Raw genomic sequence first — 19221 nt, 5'->3', positions numbered from 1 at the left:
TTGACAGAAAGAAAAAGGAAGAGGAGTCAAAAAAAATGACGAGGGATGTAGAATTGTGATACATTAGGGACGAGGGATGCACAAAAAAAAGAAAAAGGACGAGGAGTCAAATTTGATGTAAAGTTCAGGGACGAGGAATGAAATTTTGTCCATTTATTACAACAAAGGTTAATACGGTTACATTTTTTTTAAAAGGAAAACGACAAAAACTTGAACATAAATTAAAAATTACATAAACTTAAACATAAAAAAAAAACCACTATTAAACTACTCATCATCGTTGTAACAGTCTTCGTCTTCTTCGTTGTCCTCGTCTTTATCTTCTTCGTAGTCCTCGTCTTCGTCATCATTGGCGGTTGTACCGGAAGGCCCAACTTGTGGTACGTGTCGAACACGGAAATTTGCAGGAAGATTCCAAATGTGTTCGATGAGCTTTTGTCGTAGTATATGATGAATGGTGGAATCTCGCAATTCTTTATTAACCCAAATGTGCGCTTGAACCCTTTCTTCAATTGATCTCCTTGTACGACGAGCGGGCCTATAGTTTTCTTCAAGGTCACACATTACCCTTTCGTTGTCCTCGGTGATCATGTTGTGTAATATAACACAAGTGTGCATAATTCTTCAGATTCTTTCAACATAGAATTGTCGGGAAGGGTTTTTAATTATTGCCCAACGACCTTGTAGCACTCCGAAGGCCCGTTCAATATCTTTTCGGGCAGCTTCTTGGAACCTTTTAAATTTCGCACATTCAGGGGTAGGTGGACTTTTGAAAGACTTAACCAAAGTCGCCCATTCAGGATATATCTCATCGGTTAAATAATAACCTTTAGTGAAATTACACCCACTAACCGAAAAATTACACGCAGGTGCATTATCTTGAAGTAGGTCGTTAAATAAATCGGATTGATTAAGCACATTGATGTCGTTGTTTGAACCGGCGGGTCCAAAATAAGCGTGCCAAATCCATAAGTCATACGATGCAACCGCTTCTAACATGATTGTTGGGTATCCATGATCGCCTCTTGTATAATGACCTTTGTATCTATATGGGCAGTTTTTCCATGCCCAATGCATGCAATCTAGACTACCCAACATGCCCGGAAAACCGTGTACTTCAGCATGCGCAGTTATAAGACGTTATACGTCTTGTGGAGTCGGTTTTCTCAAATATTCAATAACGTACAAATGAAATACACTTTTACAAAAATTATTCAAACATTCATATGATGTTTGTTGACCCATATGTAAGTACTCTGATAATGCTAAAAACGAACATATATTTCATAGCATTATTCCTCAAGAAAGACAAGCTTTTAGTTGCAATTGTTCTATTTACAAGAGATATTCGTTTAAATAATAAAAGGTGAAGACAAAAGACAGATTCGACGATTTGAAGACGCAAACGACCAAAAAGCTCAAAAGAACAAAAGACAATCAAAAAGGTTCCAATTATTGATAAGAAACGTCTCGAAATCACAAGAGTACAAGATTCAAAACGCAAAGTACAAGATATTAAATTGTACGCAAGGACGTTCAAAAAACCGGAACCGGGACCAGAGTCAACTCTTAACGCTCGACGCAACGGACTAAAAATTACAAGTTAACTATGTATATAAATATAATATAATATATAATTAATTATATTAATTATATATATATTATATATATATATTATTAAAACCGTCGGCAGCCAGAAACTCCAAGGGCCAGAAATGAAAATACCTCTCCGCGACTCGCGGAGTTTGAAGGGCTTTTTGCCGCGAGTCGCGGAGCCCCAAAAATCAAATCTGGCTATAAAATCAACCCGAATTCTGATCAAAAACATATCATTTTTTCTCTTCTCTTCATACGAAGTAATATATTTATATTTATAATTTATATTTTAATTTTAATTATAATTCTAATAATAAGGGTATGTTAGCGAATGTTGTAAGGGTGTAAGTCGAAATTCTGTCCGTGTAACGCTACGCTATTTTTAATCATTGTAAGTTATGTTCAACCTTTTTATATTAATGTCTCGTAGCTAAGTTATTATTATGCTTGTTTAAAACGAAGTAATCATGATGTTGGGCTAATTACTAAAATTGGGTAATTGGGCTTTGTACCATAATTGGGGTTTGGACAAAAGAACGACACTTGTGGAAACTAGGCTATGGGCTATTAATGGGCTTTATATTTGTTTAACTAAATGAAAGTTTGTTAATGTTAATATAAAGATTTACAATTGGGCGTCCCTATAAATTACCACATACACTCGATCGGACACGATGGGCGGGGTATTTATATGTACGAATAATCGTTCATTTAACCGGACACGGGAATGGATTAATAGCCACTAGAATAATTAAAACAGGGGTGAAATTACATTCAAGGGTAATTGGTGTAATTGTTAACAAAGTAGTAAAACCTTGGTTTACACGCAGTCGATAACCTGGTGTATTCATTAAACAAAGTATTAAAACCTTGTTACAATTCGAATCCCCAATTAGTTGGAATATTTATCTTCGGGTATAATAATAATTTGACAAGGACACTTGCAATTTATATTTATGACTGATGGACTGTTATGGACAAAAACCAGACGGACATATTGAATAATCCAGGACAAAGGACAATTAACCCAAGGGCATAAAACTAAAATCAACACGTCAAACATCATGATTACGGAAGTTTAAATAAGCATAATTCTTTTATTTCATATTTAATTTCCTTTATTTTATATTTAATTGCACTTCTAATTATCGCACTTTTATTTATTGTTATTTTATTTTATCGCATTTTTAATTATCCGCAATTTCATTATCGTTATTTACTTTACGCTTTAATTTAAAGTCTTGTATTTATTTTATATTTTACATTAGGTTTTAACTGCGACTAAAGTTTTAAAATCGACAAACCGGTCATTAAACGGTAAAAACCCCCCCTTTATAATAATAATATTACTTATATATATATTTGTAATTTTAATAAAAGTAAACTAATATAGCGTTGAGCTTTGCTTAAAGATCTCCCTGTGGAACGAACCGGACTTACTAAAAACTACACTACTGTACGATTAGGTACACTGCCTATAAGTGTTGTAGCAAGGTTTAAGTATATCCATTCTATAAATAAATAAATATCTTGTGTAAAATTGTATCGTATTTAATAGTATTTTCTGCTAAAATTTAATAGTATTTTATACCCCCCTGCTTTGACATCAAGTATTTTTGGCGCCGCTGCCGGGGAGCCATTCTTAAAAGCCGGAAGCGCAACGCTAATAAAAAAAAAAAAAAAATTTTATTTACTTTTATTAAAAGTCGTTTTTGTAAAAATTACGTTTTAATCATTCAAAAATATAAAAAGAAAAACAAAAAATATAAGTATTTTTAGGATTTTGTTAAATATTTAAGTTTTATAAGTTTCTTTATCTTTATTTTAATTTATAAAAATATAAATTTTATTAAAAATCGTTTATTTAAATTAAAAACAGAAAACAGAAAAATAAATAAAAAAAAAAAAATAAAGAAAAACGCGTAAAAGTACAATCTGTCAACAGAATTCCTGAACCCCGCGACTTGCGGGGTTTTACTCTTTATTTGCCGCGACTCGCGGAGGGTTTCTGACACACGGACAAAACCCTAATCACGGGTTTTAATTTATTATTATTATTATTAATTACTTAATTATTATTATTATTATTAATTTTAGTTTTATTTTTACTTTTTACTTTATATTTATGTATTTTGTTTAATTAGTTTTATTAAAATTGTATTATTTGTAGTTTTATTAAATAAATAATATAAAAATAATATTTTTATAAAAATTGTACTTTTTACAACTTTTTGTATATTTTTATATTTTGTACCTTTTTAATCGTTGTAGCGTAACTTTTGTATTTTTTAGCTCATAATTAATTTTAAACTTAGTTTTAGCTATAGTTATTTTTACTCCTAGATTTTTAGGCTTTGCCGTAGAATTCCTTAAGTGCTTTTTCTTTAGACTAAGATTTAGGTGCTTTAGAATTTTGCGACGCCTTTTTAAGTTTTAGTTTCTTTTTAAGTTATTTCCATTTGGGATTTAGTTTTTCCTGTAAGCTTTAATATTTTTAGACCTTTTACTATGTATCAATTATCATTCCAATTAGTAATTTCAATTTGCGATTATAATTTTAAGTTAGTTGTAGTAATAAGGTTAAATTAGTTAAGTATTTTTAAGTTTTGATAAGTTTCTTTTATTTTTCCGTCACCTTTTATTTTTCAACCATTTTTTCTTTTTCGACATTTTTCGAAGCGCAATCTTTTTCTCTCTTATTTCTCGCTATTCTAGTTTTAGGACTTAGAATTTTATTCTACTTCTTATCTAAATTTCTTAAAATTACGAAAATTTATTTTAAGTGGTTAAATTGATAGACATCAAAATTTTCTGGTTCGTAGTAATAGTTGGATTTGTACGTGGACCGGGTTATTGGAGCCAAACAGTCCTCAATTATATTGAGACCAAACGAATCCTGCCCCTCTGCTGCATCTTTTGGCTATTCGAAACGTGGGCAAAATCAGAAAAGTCTATTAATTGGATAACTTATTATAATTTTTCTTTCCTTTTTAAAACTAATAAGATATTCAGTGAATGCACCGAGCAAGACGTTCATCACCTTTTGTACGTTCACCACCTGTAACTCGATCAAGACATCGTTTAACAAATATAACCGCCGTTGATTTTTCTTTAGAATCGTCATCCAGTCGACCAAGTACTTCAGTTCAAAATACCGATAATACATTTTTTGAACCCGACCTCACAATTGAGAATCCAGAAAATATTCAGGAACGGTTCATAGATCCTGAACCATTAAACTTTCCTCCGGAACCACCAATCATTCAAACAGAGATTGTTGAGGAACGAACCATTAAATCAGAATCATCTATTGATACCGAGTCAACAAATTCAATTATGGAGAATCTGGAACCTTTAAGTATGGAAGACCGAATGAGAGCTAAACGCACTGGCCAAGGTCACGCAATTACTCATCCAGACATTAATGCGCCAGATTATGAAATCAAAGGACAAATTCTACACATGGTGACTAATCAATGCCAATTTAGTGGTGCGCCGAAGGAAGATCCAAATGAACATCTACGTACCTTTAATAGGATCTGCACACTATTTAAAATCCGAGAAGTGGAGGATGAACAGATATATCTCATGTTATTTCCCTGGACTTTAAAGGGAGAAGCCAAAGATTGGTTGGAATCGTTACCTGAAGGGGCGATCGATACATGGGATGTTTTAATTGACAAATTTCTTAAACAATTCTTTCCTGCATCTAAAGCCGTAAGACTTCAAGCAGAAATTGTTACGTTCACACAAAAGCCAAATGAAACTCTATATGAGGCGTGGACAAGATATGGAAAGTTATTAAGAGGATGTCCGCAACATGGTTTAGACACCTGTCAAATAGTACAAATATTTTACCAAGGATGCGACATCACTACAAGAAAAGACATAGATATAGCAGCTGGTGGTTCGATTATGAAGAAAACCGAAACTGATGCGTACAAAATTATTGATAATACTGCTTCCCACTCACATGAGTGGCACCAAGAAAAAGACATCATTAGATCATCTAAAGCAGCTAGAGCCGATTCTAGCCATGACTTAGATTCCATTTCCGCAAAGATAGATGCTTTCGAGAGACGAATGGAAAAGATGACTAAAGATATTCATGCTATACGAATTAGTTGTGAGCAGTGTGGAGGACCACATTTGACAAAAGATTGTCTAAATATTGAATTAACAATGGAACAAAGAGAGAATATTTCATACATAAACCAAAGGCCTGGAAATAATTATCAGAATAATTATCAACCGCCAAGACCGATTTACAATCAAAACCAGAATTATAACCGAAATATTCCATACAACAACCAACAAGGTCCTAGCAATCAACAAGTATCCAATAATACTTATAATCAGCAAAGACCGAATTTTCAAAACAAACCACCACAACAAACCGATGATAAAAAGCCGAATTTAGAAGATATGATGACGAAGCTAGTTGAAACTCAAACGCAGTTTTTCACATCTCAAAAACAAACCAATGAACAAAATGCTCAAGCATTTAGAAATCAACAAGCTTCTATTCAAAATCTGGAACAAGAAGTAAGTAACCTAGCAAGGTTAATAGGTGAAAGAAAACCGGGAAGTCTACCAAGCGATACAAATGCTAACCCCCGGAATGAAACAGCTAAAGCTATTACCACAAGAAGTGGTACAACACTTAAACCACCTGAAATACCTGTAACTTCTGATGAAACTATTCCTACTCCACAAGAACCACAACCTGATCAGGATAAGGAAAAAGAACCGGTAGTTGAAAAGGTTAATAAAGATAACACAGTTAAGGATAAACCTTATGTTAAACCATACCAACCACCACTTCCTTACCCAAGTAAAATGAAGAAAGAAAAACTTGAAGCCGAGCAATCCAAATTCTTGGATATGTTTAAACAAATAAATGTAAATCTTCCTTTCATTGATGTGATTTCAGGAATGCCAAGGTATGCTAAATTCTTGAAAGATCTAATCACGAATAGAAAGAAAATGGAAGAACTCTCGGCTGTTACTATGAATGCTAATTGTTCAGCAGTGCTGTTGAATAAGATACCAGAAAAACTATCTGATCCAGGAAGTTTCACAATTCCATGTTTTCTGGGTAGTCTTAGTTCAATAGAAGCATTGGCAGACTTAGGTGCTAGTATAAATCTAATGCCGTATTCACTATACGCTAAACTAGACCTTGGAGAATTGAAACCAACCAGAATAAGCATACAACTAGCCGATAGATCAATAAAATATCCTAGAGGGATAATGGAGAACATGCTAGTTAAAGTTGGTACTTTAGTATTCCCAGTAGATTTTGTTGTTTTGGACATGGAAGAAGATTCTCAAGTTCCTCTCATATTAGGAAGACCATTCTTAAACACGGCTAAAGCAATGATAGACGTGTTCGGTAAGAAACTGACCCTAAGTATAGAGGATGAGAGTGTTACCTTTTCAGTGGATAGAGCCATGCAACAACCACAATCTGCAGATGATACATGTTATTATATTCAAACTATAGATGCACATGCAGAATTATTAGAAGAATTTCCAGAATTACAAGGAACAGGAGAATGTTCTTTAGGAGAAGGTAATGAACCAATTGATGAAGCTGAAATGTTAGCTACACTTATAGCTAATGGATATGAACCAACAACAGAAGAAATTCAAATGCTAAAAGAAGAAGACAGATATCGATATAAATCATCAATAGAAGAACCTCCGAAATTAGAGTTAAAGCCACTTCCAAACCATTTGGAATACGCTTATTTACATGGTGAATCTGAATTACCTGTAATAATATCGTCTTCTCTTACTGAAAATGAGAAATCACAACTCATTTCTGTGTTGAAAGCTCATAAACCAGCCATTGCATGGAAGATTCATGATATTAAAGGAATAAGTCCTTCGTATTGCACACATAAAATCCTTATGGAAGAAGGTCATAAAACGTATGTGCAACGTCAACGAAGACTAAATCCTAATATGCAAGATGTAGTTAAGAAAGAGATTATTAAACTGCTAGATGCAGGTTTGATATATCCAATTTCTGATAGTCCATGGGTAAGCCCAGTTCAATGCGTGCCTAAGAAGGGTGGCATGACTGTCATCACAAATGAGAAAAATGAGCTTATTCCTACTAGGACTGTAACAGGATGGCGTGTATGTATTGATTATAGAAAATTAAATGACGCCACCAGAAAAGATCACTTTCCCTTACCTTTCATTGATCAAATGTTGGAAAGATTAGCCGGAAATAGTTACTATTGTTTTCTAGATGGATTTTCCGGATATTTTCAAATTCCAATAGCACCCGAAGATCAAGAGAAAACCACATTCACGTGCCCTTATGGTACTTTTGCTTACAAAAGAATGCCATTTGGACTTTGCAACGCCCCTGCAACCTTTCAAAGGTGTATGATGGCGATTTTTCACGACATGATAGAAGAATGCATGGAAGTATTCATGGATGACTTTTCAGTCTTCGGTGATACATTTAAATCATGTCTAGTTAATCTGGAACGAATGCTAATTAGATGCGAAAAATCAAATCTAGTACTTAATTGGGAGAAATGCCATTTCATGGTTAAAGAAGGCATCGTTCTTGGACATAAAATTTCAAAAGAAGGAATTGAAGTGGATAGAGCTAAAGTAGATGTAATTGCTAAACTTCCACATCCCACCAATGTTAGAGGAGTTAGGAGTTTTCTAGGGCATGCCGGTTTTTACCGACGTTTCATAAAAGATTTTTCTAAAATTGCCACTCCTATGAATAAACTCCTAGAAAAGGATGCACCATTCATCTTTACAGATGAGTGTATCAAATCTTTTAATATTCTTAAAGAGAAACTTACTAATGCACCGATCATGATAACACCAAATTGGAATCTACCATTTGAACTAATGTGCGATGCAAGTGATTTTGCAATGGGAGCCGTTTTAGGACAGAGGATTGAAAAACGATTTCAACCTATATATTATGCTAGTAAGACATTACAAGGAGCACAAACGAACTATACAACTACTGAAAAAGAACTCCTTGCTATTGTCTTTGCTTTTGACAAATTTCGATCATATCTCGTTCTAGCAAAAACGGTGGTCTATACCGACCATTCTGCTCTTAGATACCTATTTTCAAAACAAGATGCTAAACCAAGATTAATCCGTTGGATTTTACTCTTACAAGAGTTTGATATTGAAATCCGAGATAAAAAAGGAGCAGAAAATCTCGCCGCTGATCATCTTTCTCGTCTTGAAAATCCCGAATTAGAAGTTCTGAATGAATCAGCCATACAAGACAACTTTCCTGATGAATATCTATTGAAGATAGATTATAAAGAAATCCCATGGTTTGCAGACTATGCAAACTACTTAGTTTGTGGATTCCTTGAAAAAGGATTATCGTACCAAAGACGAAAGAAATTCTTCAGTGATATAAAACACTATTTCTGGGAAGATCCACATCTGTTTAAAAGTTGTCCCGATGGAATAATACGCCGATGCGTATTTGGAGATGAAGCTAGTAAAATTTTAAATCATTGTCACACAGGACCAACAGGAGGGCATTATGGGCCTCAACTAACAGCAAGAAAAGTTTATGAAGCTGGATTCTATTGGCCTACAATTTACAAAGACGCACACCTTCTTTACAAATCCTGTGATGCATGTCAAAGGGCCGGAAAAATAAGTCAACGTGATGAAATGCCACAAAATGTCATCCAAGTATGTGAAGTATTTGACATTTGGGGTATTGACTTTATGGGTCCATTTCCAAAATCTCATAATAATCTATATATACTCGTAGCCATTGATTATGTATCTAAATGGGCGGAAGCACAAGCTCTCCCAACTAACGATGCACGAGTTGTAGTAAATTTTTTAAAACGTCTTTTTGCAAGGTTTGGAACACCGAAAGCTTTAATAAGTGATCGGGGTACTCATTTCTGTAATAATCAACTTGAAAAAGTTCTTAAAAGATATGGAGTAACTCATAAAATCTCCACCGCATATCATCCACAAACAAGTGGACAAGTTGAAAATACAAACCGAGCTTTAAAACGTATTCTTGAGAAAACCGTAGGATCAAATCCGAAGGAATGGTCCATTAAATTGGAGGATGCACTCTGGGCTTTTAGAACAGCCTACAAAACTCCAATTGGAACCACACCTTTTAGACTTGTGTATGGAAAAGCATGTCATCTTCCAGTAGAAATTGAACACAAAGCATTTTGGGCTTTGAAGACATGTAATCTTGATTTACATGAAGCCGGACGTCTACGATTAAGTCAACTAAACGAATTAGAAGAATTAAGACATGAAGCATACGAGAATTCGTTAATCTATAAAGAAAGAACGAAGAAATGGCATGATAAAAGAATCAGAAGTTCAAAAGAATTCAAAGAAGGAGACAGAGTTCTTCTTTTCAATTCACGATTCAAGCTATTTCCTGGAAAATTGAAATCAAGATGGTCTGGACCATTTATAGTCAAAAGAGTTTTCCCATACGGAACGATAGAATTGATAAATTCAAATGGGATTGAATTTAAAGTTAATGGTCACAGAGTTAAACATTACATACAGGGTCCGATGGAAGTCGACAACGAAGTTAATCACAATTTCGACACCACAGCTAACTAAGTGTGGGGAGAATCAAGTCTTTAAAGGATAATATGTATTTCTGTTAGAGTTAGATTGTCTGTTTTCGTGTAGTTCTCGAAAATGGAACACGTATGGTCTTTCCCTAGCAGACCCTAAAGAACTAGTCTTCTCCCCCCATTCTGAATTTTTATTTTTTTAGGTTTTTACAAAATGAAGACTGCCTGTGAACTAAACCATGGTCTAATGCTACACGCTTTGATCACTAAAAGAAATAATGATATACTACCGAGTGAATTAGTATCAGTAATCAGAGAAAGAATGGACGGAGTTAGAAAAGGATCCAGATGCGAAGATAATAAGTTACAATTTGGTAAAGGAAAATCAAAATCCGCAGCGAAAAGAAGAGCACGACACCTAGAAAAATGTCACAAATGCGGAAAATGGTCACATGGAGGTAAATGTTCAAATAATCAAACCTATTCAAATACCGAATTTGTTACTTTATGCAGAGACGGACCGTTCATATGTTTAGAAGAAAAGACAATGAATGCTCGAGGTTACGCCTATGCAGCCATGGAAGACCAATTAAACCGACTATCTTATGAATATAATAGATCATATAACTAAGAAATCTATTTCACAGGTATGTCTGTACAGTTTTTATTTTTATTTTTATTTTTAACCTTTTGATAATAAACGCTAATTTTTTCGCTAAAAAGTATTAAATTGGTATTAAATAAAATTAGGTTTGGCGACCGAAATTATTGATATCGTTCAAAAATTTATTACATCACTGCGAAATTTAACGTTTATTCTTAAGGTATAAATATCTTTAATCAATCAACCCAAAATATTTCAAAAATTCGTCATGAGTTAAATTAGGTCTTGGAACCGAAATTACTTTACCGAAAAGAGGGGCGCATATTTTTGATAATATTTGACTGATTAAAGTGGGATAAAAAGATAAAAAGATTTTTAAATTTATTTTTACCATGTTTTTAATCTTAATATTTAAATCTTAAATTAATATTGTAAACTTTGTAAAAACAATATTTTTAAAATTGTAAATATTTGAAAAATTAATATAAGTTTGGTATGAATTTATAAATTTTTAAATTAAGTTTGGTGTGAATTTTTAATTTTTAAAATATTAATTTTTAATTTTATGCATTTTAAATTTTGAGTTTGGTGTGAATTTTTAATTTTAATTTTGAATTTTATATTTAAGTTGTGTGAATTTAAAAACAAAAATTTACTTTATCTCATTAAGTTAAAAATATGATTTTTAAAATTCGTCGTAAGTTGAAGACTAGGTCTTTGAACCGAAATTGCTTTACCCGAGGAAGGGACGAGAACTTTTATTATCAATATTTTTAATCTTGTTGATTTAAAGTATGCCAAAAACATTAAAAAACCCAAAAATCTTAGCTTTTTAAAACAATCGCTACAAAAAGACAAATTTTAAAATTTTGTCGAGGGACGGACTAGGACATCGATCCGAAACGACCTCGTCCTAAATAACAAGGGAAACAAAATTTTAAAATTAATTTCTTAATTGTTTTATAAGTTAAAGATTATATTAAAAAAAAAAAAAAAAAAAAAAAAAAAAAAAAAAAAAAAAAAATAACTCCGCGACTCGCGGAGTTTGCAGTACAAACCTCCGCGACTCGCGGAGGGACCAAATTACAGAAAAAAAATAAAACCAGCTGCACGATCTGTATACACAACACACACAAACATACTGCATAAACACTCGAAAAAAAACCCGAAAAAACCCACAAAAATCATCCCAAAAACTCAATTTTTCACCGTTAATCTTCAAATTTTTCACTACAATCATGTTGAGAAGGATGATATCTAGGAACTACTCAAGAAAACAGGTACAATTACACCCCAAATCACCTTTAAATCCGAATTTTAGTGTGTTCTTGAGCATATTTTCATAATTTGAATTTTGTTAATTTTTAGTGTAATTAGTGTTAAATTGTTAGTATATTATGCATGTATAACCTAGATTGATGCTTGTTAACATGATTTGAAGCCAAAAACTTCAAAATCTTTAGAATCTAGGGTTTGTGTTCTTGAGCAATTTGGGGCTTTTTGATATAAACAGGTTATGGCCGATTTTTGTCATGAATTATTGCTAAATTGAGTAGTGTAACATGTCTAGGTAGTTAAATGATCCAAACTTTGAGCCTAAACATGATTTTGAGAATTAAAGTGGACTTTTTCAAGTCCAAAATTCATGAACTTGATTTTTGAAAGATAATGCCATTTGAGACTTGTTTATTTGCTAGTAATGATTATTTTGACATGTTATTTGAGTTGAATGCTTATGAACTTGGCGAAAATTTTCGTATATGCTTATTTGAAAAAGTGTAGAATTGATAAAAATGTGAAAATAAGCTTAAGTTTGATATAAATTGATAATGTCATTGTAATTATTTTGATTGATGATTTTGCTGACACTAATGCATATTTGGATGCACAAAATTTGTGTTTGATGTGTTTTGCAGACTGAAAGGGGTGAATCTTCATCCCAAGCCCGCCATGCTCCTGCTGAGAACTTGGAACAACAGGAGGTAGATAACTACTACAAGCAGGATGTACCTCATCCAGTCATGACCTTTTCAGATATGCACTTGGAGCAGTTGCACCCGAACCTGCGATTTGACAGACTTTGGATAGATTATCCAAAATATCAACGGGGTTTGCATACTCTTCACTCTAAGGTTGTTGAGGTACCGAGGGTCATAGAATGGGGACCCTTGGAAGCTGTAGAATTGGCCGGGCCAATTAGGGAATTACTGGTACAGAGGTATGGTAATTCTTCTTTTAATGACTGGATATGTTTATTCACCATACGCAGACCTGTATATAAAGTATGGTGTGAAGAGTTGTTATGTAGTATAGAGTTGAATGATCGGGTAGCCAGTTTAACCGATCGTTCTTTTATTAGATTTTTGTTAGGCGGTTCGATGCGCCACATGTCTTTACTGGACATGGCTCAGGCTTTACGTATATATACGCCTGAGGAATTAGCGTCTGCCGATTGTAGAGGATTGATACTAAACGGTAGGAAAATAGATGAGAATTTTGATACACACGGTGTGTGGAGTCAAATGACAAGCCACCACCGTTTTAAAGGAGGAAACTACTCTTATTTGGATATAGATAGAGCCGAATTAAGAGTAATACATAGGTTTTTAGCTAACTCGATTACACAAAGGGGTAAAAACAAAGAAAAGGTAAATGAACAAGATTTGTTTTACCATATGTGTATTCGAGACCCACACAGCGCTGTAAGTATACCATATTGTGTGGGTTATTATTTATCAGCTATGGTTCGAGGGATGCGTCCACATAGCATAATAGGAGGTGGTATTTTTATTACTTTGATTGGTGAATATCTCGGTGTGGATATAAGTCGGGGGGGATTATTAGTAGAAGAGCCGGAACCCCGCGACACTATAGGTTTAAATGTGTACCATGGTGCGAAAGTGTTGAAGCGGCGAAATAACGCCGCAGTACGATACAATGGTAGACATCCACAGGTAGAGAGAAACCAGGAACAAGGTAATGTAGGAGGGGGGCAAGAAATGCATAGGTTTATAGCTTCTCAGGAATACGAAAATGCTAGACAGAGAGCATTTGAAGATTGGCAAGTTCATCAGAACCAGATCATAGCACATTGCCAACACATAGGTAGAAACTATATTCCTACACCAAAACCCGTCTTCCCTCCTTGGTCGATAGAGATGCAGCCACCATATCCTACGTATGACCCTGCCGAGGCATTCTATAGCACTTATGGTTATGCGTGGAACCCCTATTGGTACCAATATCATCCTTAGTTTACTTATTTTTATTTTTATTTTGTAATTTGTAATTATTGATATGTTTAATATTTTTTGTTAATATTGTAATCATTTTTATATTTATCTAACTTTTATTCTTAGATTTTAATAATTTTTGAATGTGGGGTAATATACCAAACTTCAAAAATATGTATATATGTTTGCAGTTTATCTTATGTACACAACAGGGTAAAACAACGCATTTTCAAAGACTGGCATTAAGTTCAGCAAAAGCAAGTAATTTTGACGACAATGATGCAAAATACATGTGAAATAACAACAAGACGGAATGAACAAATGACGTGCACCATTTATCATTCAGCAAACAAACGCCAATATATTTGGAAACTTTGGTAAAAATTTAATCATTTTCACACAAATCACCCTCAATAATTTAAATTGTTACTGATTTCTTGCAAATGAGGGCATTGCAAGATCTTAAGTGTGGGAAGGGGTTAAATTCTTTCGGATTTTAAAATTTTTATATTAAACACTTGGTTACCATTAAAAATACTAGTAAAGCAGTAGTTGTATTAGAATCTAGTGCTCTCTGATAAAAAAGAACAGCCCTAGTCTTATATACTGACTACCCAATTCTAGTAAAATTTTGTGAAATTTTTAATTAAATGAATTCAAATCATGTTTATACATATTTATGAACGATAAAACTAGGTTTTAACACCGAAATTATTGTTACCTCGGAAAGGACATAAATTGAGAAACAAACTAAAATGTTAAAATTCATTTAAAATGGAATAGAGGACGATAAAAAGAAAAATAAAAAGCCAAGTGTGGGAAAATTTACCAAGTTATTTTAAACATATGCCACATATATTTGTAACAAATAACTGAAAATACTTTTGCTTTGAACTAAACTAAACTGTTTTACCCAATGAAAGAAAAGAAGAGATGGATCTACACGATGAATCAATTCCATCATTAAAAGGAAGTAAAGTCTTCCGAAAAAGACACGCGCTTCTTGATTTAGGTCATGAAGTTGTCGTTCAGACCAGCTGTAGGTTGACGAAAAATCTAGAAAAGTCATCACTAAAATCAGCAGGAAATCCACGGACCTCAGCATCAAACAGGGTCGCCAAGTGGTCAGATTTATCCTAACCATGAGAAGGATTTATCTCGTACAATGGGGAGGCACCGTGCAAATTAGCTGGATAAGACTAATGAATCAGATCCCCAGAAAGGATAATCTCCTTAAAGATTAAAAATCAGCTTTTAAGACTGATATTACTCAATCCTAGAGATTGACCTTAAATATTGAGAATTACAAACTCATGGAATTCAATGATATCTAAACTCGAGCTTGAACGAGAAAATATTTTGATCAAAAATACAAACCGATTTGTTTTCTAAAAACCCATTTTCAATGCGTTCATTACCATTGAACGTAAAATCCTAGGAATTCACCTGGAATTCATTAGGTCACCTGAACTAAATCGGGTGTCAACCGTAAGAACGGTGGTTGCATAGCATGGTCGGAGACAGGACCTTGTGCCAGACCGAAAAATCATAGGATGATCTTTACTATCGCTCCTACCAAGGATAGTTCTAGCATCCGACACGTTAAAAGACCATAATCATCTGCATGTCACGGGACATTGCCTTAAACAGTTGCTTGTTCAACGCTTTCCTTTACAACCGGACGGTAGTTTGCCGAAAGGTAATATACGGAACAAGTAAACTGGACGTGTTGCTTTCCAAATACAAGGTTAGCAAGTGGGTGACACAAAACCGCAAGTTTTGAGCTAAAATTTTCAAATCTGAAACCCACCAAACCCACAAATATTTTGCAAACACCGGTAAAGGGTTATTCCGGAAAACTTATCTAGGGTAAAAACTAGATTTAATTTTCAAAAGATCAAATGTTTTCATAAAGATCCAATTTCCTTAATGGATCTAAATTTTTATAGTCATGTGGGACTGTAAACCATATCGTTACTACCATTGTTTATACCGCCGTATAGAAATCACTGATGTACAAAGTGTGAAGAATAAAGAAGTGATTCTAGTATTTCAAGACGATATTGCTTGAGGACAAGCAACGCTCAAGTGTGGGAATATTTGATAATGCTAAAAACGAACATATATTTCATAGCATTATTCCTCAAGAAAGACAAGCTTTTAGTTGCAATTGTTCTATTTACAAGAGATATTCGTTTAAATAATAAAAGGTGAAGACAAAAGACAGATTCGACGATTTGAAGACGCAAACGACCAAAAAGCTCAAAAGAACAAAAGACAATCAAAAAGGTTCCAATTATTGATAAGAAACGTCTCGAAATCACAAGAGTACAAGATTCAAAACGCAAAGTACAAGATATTAAATTGTACGCAAGGACGTTCAAAAAACCGGAACCGGGACCAGAGTCAACTCTTAACGCTCGACGCAACGGACTAAAAATTACAAGTTAACTATGTATATAAATATAATATAATATATAATTAATTATATTAATTATATATATATTATATATATATATTATTAAAACCGTCGGCAGCCAGAAACTCCAAGGGCCAGAAATGAAAATACCTCTCCGCGACTCGCGGAGTTTGAAGGGCTTTTTGCCGCGAGTCGCGGAGCCCCAAAAATCAAATCTGGCTATAAAATCAACCCGAATTCTGATCAAAAACATATCATTTTTTCTCTTCTCTTCATACGAAGTAATATATTTATATTTATAATTTATATTTTAATTTTAATTATAATTCTAATAATAAGGGTATGTTAGCGAATGTTGTAAGGGTGTAAGTCGAAATTCTGTCCGTGTAACGCTACGCTATTTTTAATCATTGTAAGTTATGTTCAACCTTTTTATATTAATGTCTCGTAGCTAAGTTATTATTATGCTTGTTTAAAACGAAGTAATCATGATGTTGGGCTAATTACTAAAATTGGGTAATTGGGCTTTGTACCATAATTGGGGTTTGGACAAAAGAACGACACTTGTGGAAACTAGGCTATGGGCTATTAATGGGCTTTATATTTGTTTAACTAAATGAAAGTTTGTTAATGTTAATATAAAGATTTACAATTGGGCGTCCCTATAAATTACCACATACACTCGATCGGACACGATGGGCGGGGTATTTATATGTACGAATAATCGTTCATTTAACCGGACACGGGAATGGATTAATAGCCACTAGAATAATTAAAACAGGGGTGAAATTACATTCAAGGGTAATTGGTGTAATTGTTAACAAAGTAGTAAAACCTTGGTTTACACGCAGTCGATAACCTGGTGTATTCATTAAACAAAGTATTAAAACCTTGTTACAATTCGAATCCCCAATTAGTTGGAATATTTATCTTCGGGTATAATAATAATTTGACAAGGACACTTGCAATTTATATTTATGACTGATGGACTGTTATGGACAAAAACCAGACGGACATATTGAATAATCCAGGACAAAGGACAATTAACCCAAGGGCATAAAACTAAAATCAACACGTCAAACATCATGATTACGGAAGTTTAAATAAGCATAATTCTTTTATTTCATATTTAATTTCCTTTATTTTATATTTAATTGCACTTCTAATTATCGCACTTTTATTTATTGTTATTTTATTTTATCGCATTTTTAATTATCCGCAATTTCATTATCGTTATTTACTTTACGCTTTAATTTAAAGTCTTGTATTTATTTTATATTTTACATTAGGTTTTAACTGCGACTAAAGTTTTAAAATCGACAAACCGGTCATTAAACGGTAAAAACCCCCCCTTTATAATAATAATATTACTTATATATATATTTGTAATTTTAATAAAAGTAAACTAATATAGCGTTGAGCTTTGCTTAAAGATCTCCCTGTGGAACGAACCGGACTTACTAAAAACTACACTACTGTACGATTAGGTACACTGCCTATAAGTGTTGTAGCAAGGTTTAAGTATATCCATTCTATAAATAAATAAATATCTTGTGTAAAATTGTATCGTATTTAATAGTATTTTCTGCTAAAATTTAATAGTATTTTATACCCCCCTGCTTTGACATCATACTCATCAAAAGCATCAGGTGCAGTACCGTACGCTAATTGTCGTATCGCGGATGTGCATTTTTGAAAAATATTGAAACCAAGCAACCCGGTAGCATCCCGCCTTTGATGAAAATATAAAAAATAATCCGGAATAGGTTCTGAGAATAATTAATTATACCTTGGCAAATGCGTATGAAGAGTGGCCGACTCATTCTATAACGTCTGCGAAAATAATCCCCGGGAAAAGTGGGATTATCAGAAAAATAATCATTCCATAAGCGCATACCGGTTCCCTCTCGATCTCTATATAAAAATCTTCTAGGCGCTCTTGGGATCGGTTCGACGATTTCTTCTTCTTCTTCTAGATCTATCATATCCAGCAGATTGAGTGCGATATTACCAAAATCCGAACTCGCAGCATCTATTGCATATTTTGTGAGACTATCCAATTTTGGACCCATTTTTAGTGATTTTTTTTAGTAATATTGAGGGTTTAAAAGTGTGATATATATTAGTGTGGGATGAGAGTAAAAGTGTGATGTATGTAATATGGGGATAGTAGTATATATATATAGTGGAGGTATTGAAAATAAAAAAAAAATTAAATAAATAAAAAAAAATATTACAACGGCTATATAGCCGTTTAAACAGCCACAATCACACTCTTGCTTCGTCCTCGGTTATGCTTATCCACGAAAAATTGCAGGGCAAACTCGGCGAGGGCGGTGGAGGGCGGCCGAGGGCGGCACCATTGCCATCGGCGCCCTCCCACGAAGTTGATGAAGACATTCCCCATCACTTGCCGATGGGAATGGTCTAACGTGTGGTCTTTCGCCCCACACTCTTTCCCAGCGCCCCGTTCCAACTCAAATGTTCACTGCTCAAAAAATTTCAATTAACAAATGGATAAAAATATAAAAAATAATACTGTAGATTAATCAATAAATTTTTTTAAATATATATATAAATACGTAAAGAAGTACCTTAACAATCGATATAACTTAATCCAATCACTCCGTAAAATTTAACTTATGAAAAAAGGGAGTTAGTCATATGGTTGACGGATATGGCAAAAAGGGTCAAATCCCCTCTAGCCAATCAAAATTTAGCATTAATTTATATATATTTTTAATTAATATATTTTATACCCAAGATCAATAATATTTTATCACATCACAC

General features: G+C 33.6%; 1 pseudogene; it reads right to left on the bottom strand.

Annotated features, from left to right (window-relative positions):
• Window positions 1-267: 267 nt before the first annotated feature.
• On the bottom strand, window positions 268-18503 carry LOC139840079 (uncharacterized; annotated as a pseudogene).
• Between the last annotated feature and the right edge of the window lie 718 nt (window positions 18504-19221).

Source organism: Rutidosis leptorrhynchoides, chromosome 1 (genome assembly GCF_046630445.1).
Source record: "Rutidosis leptorrhynchoides isolate AG116_Rl617_1_P2 chromosome 1, CSIRO_AGI_Rlap_v1, whole genome shotgun sequence".
In the NCBI taxonomy this organism is placed as follows: domain Eukaryota; kingdom Viridiplantae; phylum Streptophyta; class Magnoliopsida; order Asterales; family Asteraceae; genus Rutidosis; species Rutidosis leptorrhynchoides.
Note: the sequence above shows the minus strand (reverse complement) of the source record. Positions and strands in the feature narration are given on the sequence as shown.